Source organism: Lontra canadensis, unplaced genomic scaffold, assembly GCF_010015895.1.
Source record: "Lontra canadensis isolate GAN:19392208 unplaced genomic scaffold, GSC_riverotter_1.0 scaffold29, whole genome shotgun sequence".
Lineage (NCBI taxonomy): Eukaryota > Metazoa > Chordata > Mammalia > Carnivora > Mustelidae > Lontra > Lontra canadensis.
Window position 1 is genome coordinate 27,117 of NW_022631023.1, and position 6,267 is coordinate 33,383.

The following is a 6,267-nucleotide window of genomic DNA, read 5'->3' on the forward strand; positions in this document are numbered from 1 at the left end:
AGGGTGATAGTAGCACTTCCACCAGTTTCTGTGGCTTCCAGGACAGGACTCATTTTTCAGGAACTAAATGGACCAGATGTCATCAAGTACCATCACCACTGGACTTCCTCACCAGTGTCACCTGAACCAGGCACATAGTAGGTGCTCAACGCAATTCCTTTGTATGTATGCATGGTGAAGAAACCACAGCACAGGAACACAGAGGCCAGGGGACCAACCCAGTCAGAACCCAGTGGAAGGACCCTTCTGATGCTACCAGGTCCACCAGCAGTTACCAAAAACCGTGTGAGCGCTGCAGGGCAGGGGTAGGAGAAAAGCCACCACATTCATTTTCCACAGCATCAGATCAGGTGATGGTTGATGCTCTTTCATGTATAGAATGTCAGCCATCCTAGACCCTTGGACCTAAAACACTGAAACATCAACTAAGACCCTGTGGCCCAAGAGATTGGAGAAAACACACAGAGAAGTGTATTAGAGAGGGCACGGATTGCTTGGAGCACTGGGTGTGGTGCAAAAACAATGAATACTGTTATGCTGAAAATAAATTTTAAAAAAACACAAAACAGATAATCACGTCAAAAAATGGGCAGAAGATATGAACAGACACTTCTCCAATGAAGACATACAAATGGCTATCAGACACATGAAAAAATGTTCATCATCACTAGCCATAAGGGAGATTCAAATTAAAACTACATTGAGATACCACCTTACACAAGTTAGAATGGCCAAAATTAGCGAGACAGGAAACAACATGTGTTGGAAAGGATGTGGAGAAAGGGGAACCCTCTTACACTGTTGATGGGAATGCAAGTTGGTGCAGCCACTTTGGAAAACCATGTGGAGATTCCTCAAGAAATTAAAAATTGAGCTTCCCTATAACCCTGCCATTACACTACTGGGTATTTACCCCAAAGATACAGACGGAGTGAAAAGATGGGCCATGTGTACCCCAATGTTTATAGCAGCAATGGCCACGGTCGCCAAACTGTGGAAAGAACCAAGATGCCCTTCAACAGACAAATGGATAAGGAAGATGTGGTCCATATACGCTATGGAGTATTATGCCTCCATCAGAAAGGATGAATACCCAATTTTTTTTGAAGATTTTATTTATTTGACAGAGATCACAAGTGGGCGGAGAGGCAAGCAGAGAGAGAGAGAGAGGAGGAAGCAGGCTCCCCGCAGAGCAGAGAGCCTGATGTGGGACTCGATCCCAGGACCCTGAGATCATGACCTGAGCTGAAGGCAGAGGCTTAGCCACTGAGCCACCCAAGTGCCCCCCTGAATACCCAATTTTTGTAGCAACATGGACGACACTGGAAGAGATTATGCTGAGTGAAATAAGCAGAGAGAGTTAATTATCAGATGGTTTTACTTATTTGTGGAGCATAACAAATAACATGGAGGACAAGGGGAGATGGAGAGGAGAAAGGAGTTGAGGGAAATTGGAGGGGGAGGTGAACCAGGAGAGACTATGGACTCTGAAAAACAATCTGAGGGTTTTGAAGGGGTGGGGGATGGGAGGTTGGGGGAACCAGGTGGTGGGTATTGGAGAGGGCACGGTTTGCATGGAGCACTGGGTGTGGAGCAAAAACAATGAATACTGTTAAGCTGAAAAGAAATAAAAAATTAAAAAAAAAAAAAAAGAAGTGTTCACCAGTACCCATAAATGCTTTCACCTGCTCTCTCAAAACAGAAAATCATGGGGAAATGCTCTAACCTCATGTAGAATCTGTACATGGCAGCTTTATGGTCTGTTTGGAGTACTTTTTATGTTTTTTTGTCCAAAATAAACAGTTCAGTCACAAAACAGTGCATGCTCTTGGGCAATCTGAGGGCTGCCTTGGTGTGAAGAGTTACCCTTCCATGGTATTTTCAACTGGGTCACACATTTTTTAAAGCTACTTAAGAGATCCCTGCGAAATGCAGACTCATTATATGCGTAGCCATATGCACATTCCATTTCTCTGTGTTGTTTATTTACTACTATGGGTTATAATGAAACACTGACAGCCAATGCACAGCTCACAAGAATACATCTGGTGTTTCATTCATATGTGGAGTAGCAAATTACCCCCAAAATGTAGGCTATTAAAATAACAATCCTCTGTTTGCTTTTTGTTCTGCAGTATGGTGGGCTCCACTTGTTGGTTCTTCTGTGGGTCTCGCCTGTATCATTCACGTGGCTATGGTCATCTGGCAGTTCAGCCGGGCTCATTCACATGTGTGGCAGCTTGTTGAGTGTCAGCCAGGCTCCTTGGTTCCCTCCCCTGTGGCTTCTCAAGTGAGACACCAGGATTCCTTGGCTGTGACGTGCTGCAAGAAGCCAAGCCCCGATGTGCAGGTGCTTATCAAAACTCTGCTAGGACAGGTGCTTCTGGCCAAGGCCAGAATCAAAATGAAGGGTAACTGGGGATGTAACACTGGGAGGCAGGCTCCGCTGGCACCAACTAACAGTCGTCCCCACCCATAACACTGCTGTGAGCAATAATCTCCAGGTAACAGGCAAGGGGAGTCCACCACATCCATGAGAACGTGAGTCATTCGGAACTTGCCCCAGAAAATATCTTTCAGGGACCAGTGTACAAGAGTCTATTTCATGAGTGTAAAGTTGGGCTGGTCCTTGGAGACAGGAACGCATGGAGTGGAAAGGTGGGGAGGAGAGACTCTGTCCTATCTCAAGGCACAGGGTGATCTCCAGGAGGAACTTCAGTCAGGCTAAGCTTGGGCATGGGGACTTCCTTCTCACTCCATGCCACCTCTCCTTCTCCCCTTCTCTGGAGCCCAGGGTCCCTCATGCTGCCCCAACCACCACTAAACTCCCCACGGCCTCCCCCACAAGCTGAGTGAGAAGTCAGGAGCAAGTAAGACACTAGGTGAGCATCTGACTGGAGCCCACAAAGATAAGAAAGGGTTGTGGGCCCTCAGCCCCCCCTGAGCACTTATATTTTTAAGAATTAAATGTATTACTTTATTAAAAAAAATTAAAATCAATTACCATGACATCTCCTTGGGGCACTTTACAAACTACAACAGTCACATGGGCCGACTTCCCTGAGCAGCCCTGCCTTTCCCAGAGACTCTCAAAGCATCTGTTTTTCTGCTTGTGCTCAGCAGCAGTAAAGATGATGAGGAGACCGATGCAAGCTAGGTTATTTGGGCAGCCAGCCTTCCAGGGTTGTGGGAGCAGGAGAGATGAGAATGCAAAGGAGCCAGGCCACAGCCCAGTTAGGAAGTCAGGCTCCAGAAGTCTCAGTGCAGCAACCACACCAGGTCCCAGTGTGTACCCAATCAAGCCAAAAATAACCACAATCATAGAACTCATTTTAAAAACATGGAACACCAAGTTCTTTTCGAGGAGCCTCATTAGCTAACGTTGACAAACAACCAGCTATGCAACTCCCCAAGGTGATGTCCAAATTGTGTCTTTGTTCTTCACCCCCACAAAATGTGCTCATGTTGACCAAAAACCTTCAGTGTCTTGTGAATTGCACTCTTGTTCCAGAAGTTACAGAATTCCCACTAGGTAAAGCACAAATCCCTCATGAGTACCTTGAGGCAGCCAAATTGTCCCAGACTCACGAATCATTAAAAGGACAAAATCAGCCTTCCTAATAATTTGGGTACAGTATAATCAAGGCTATATTTGGTTTCATTAACATCTTGGAAACAGTAACTTTTAATCAAATATAACCCGTACCTTCAGCAAAATATTATTACATTATTTTAAAAGAAATCATGTGTTCCATGGCCAGTAATTCCATAACCTCTGACTAATGTAATTATTATTCAGCATATTAAAGCAAATCGTAAATGTGTGCACGTATATGTATGTGTTTACCTATAGGTCTGACTCTGGTGAGTGCAGGCTTTCTGGTTCTCTTGTATTTGCGGTCTGTGCCAAGCAGGAGGAGTTGAAGCAGATGTGTGTGTGAAAATCAGCCTGACTGATGAGTTCAGATGATGAAATGGTACTCTTCCTTTCTACTGAGTAAGACTTGAAAATAATTTGATGACTGTCCTTTTAACTTGGTGCACATGCTTCAGGACACTGTAGACAGTTCCCCAAACATTCTTTACAGCTACCATGATTCATATTGTGCCCATGCTGTGAGAGTGCTGCTGTTACTGGTTCAGAGGACTGCTTCCTGAAGCTGGGGCAAATGGAGGGGAAGCCAAGTGCTTGACTGCCCAGGGCTAGGACGGGCCAGGAGGAGACAGATTAGGAAGGGTGGAGTAAAAGGGAATAGAGAGTGAGCAGATTTTGAGGTCATAAACAAGCAGTTTCAGGTGGCTAGAGAGGCTGGATGTACTTGTTCTCTCTCCTGTGGGATGTGGCACACACCACCTTCTAAGGTGACAGGCTCCAACCAGCTCCAGGAACCAAGGGAGCTTCTTCCATCAGAACTCAAAAGGCATAAAATGACCAGAGGGACCTCTACTGCTGCAGGGTCTGTATGAGTTAGCCTGGGAGGGGCTGAACTAGGTTCCCCTCCAGGACCTTCATAAATTGGAATATGCCTCCCACTCAGCCAAAGTCATGGACACCACTCCTGGAGCTGGGTCAGGGGTCCCCCCAAGCACATGGGCTGGAAGTAAGGTAGGGGGTTTCCTAGAGGGAATTTTGGGTTCTCTTTAGGGGTTATCACCTATATATATATAATCTCACTAGGTTCACCCATCCCCCCCACCCCCCTTTCTTCCAAAACCCTCAGTTTGTTTCTTAGAGTCATAGTCTCCATAGCTTCTTAAACAGGATATAAAGAACAAAAGCAAAAAAAGGTGGGGGGGGGGAGGAAGAATTGGCAAATCTTTTTAAAATACATTAAAAATTAGTGACCTTTATGCATGACGTATGCTATACATGAAATGCAAAGACAAATAAATTACTGGAACTACACCAAAATAAAAAACTTTTACACAGAGAAAAGAACCATCAACAAAACAAAAGGCAACCTGATAAATGAGAGAAGATATTTGCAAATTATATAGCCAATAAGAGGTTAATATCCAAAATACAGCCTGGTGGCTGGTATTAAGGAGGGCATGTAATGCATGGAGCACTGGGTATGATGCATAAACAATGAATCCTGGAACCCTGAAAAAATAAAGTTAAAAAAAAAAAGAACTCCATACAATTCACCACCAAAAAAAAATCCATTTAGAAATGGCAGAGGACCTGAACAGACATTTCCAAAGGAAACAAACAGATGACCAAGAGACATATGAAAAGATGCCCAGCATCACTCATCATTGAGGAAATGCAAATCAAAGGCTCACACAATGAGATATCACCTCACACCAGTCAGAATGGCTAGAATCATGAAGACAAGGAATAATAATGTTGGCAAGGATGTAGAGAAAAGGAAACCCTTACAGGGAAACAGAGTTGGGTTTTCTGGTTATGCCTTTCAACAGTATCTGGGAATCCAAAATGGTGCAACCACTATGGAAAACAATATGGAGGATCCTCAAAAAATTAAAGATAGATATAAATATATGATCCAATAATTCCCCTACTTGGGTCCAGGAAGCCCAGAGAGCTACAAATAAGATGAACCCAAAGACGTGGAACATCTTACACTCTACTAGTAAGAGTTTAAATTGTTAGAAATTTGGAAAATAATTTGGCATTATTGTGTGAAGTTGAACAAGTGCACACCATTTGACTCAACACTACTCTTCCTAGATACACACAAGAAGATAAAAGATTACACAGGTATAATATAAGATATGTGCAGACATTGTGGAACAGTGTTCCAGACACTGGAAACAACCCAGTGATCGCCAACAAGGCAAGTGGATTTTGTAATAGCCATGTGATGAGGTTCTGCATTCACCAGTGGAGACTACTGAATCACCACTGCATGCATTAACATGAGTGAGTGTCAGAACATAACGTCGGGTGAAACATGGAAATCACAGAAAAATACACACAGTATGATACCCTTTATACAAAGTTTAAAATAACTAAAATGAAATAATATTTTATAAAGAATACATGATGAGTGGTGCCTGAGTGGCTCAATTGGTTGAGTGTCTAACTCCTGGTTTTGGTTTCAACTCAGGTTGTGATCTCAGAGTCATGAGATCAAGCCCCACATTGGGCTTTGCACTCAGTGCTGGGAGTCTGCTTGAGATTCTCTGCCTCTCCCTCTGACTCTCCCCTTGTACACTCACTCTCTCTCTCTTTCTCTCAAATAAGTAAATAAATAAAATCTTTTAAAAACATACTCACATATTAAAGAATTATAAATCCTA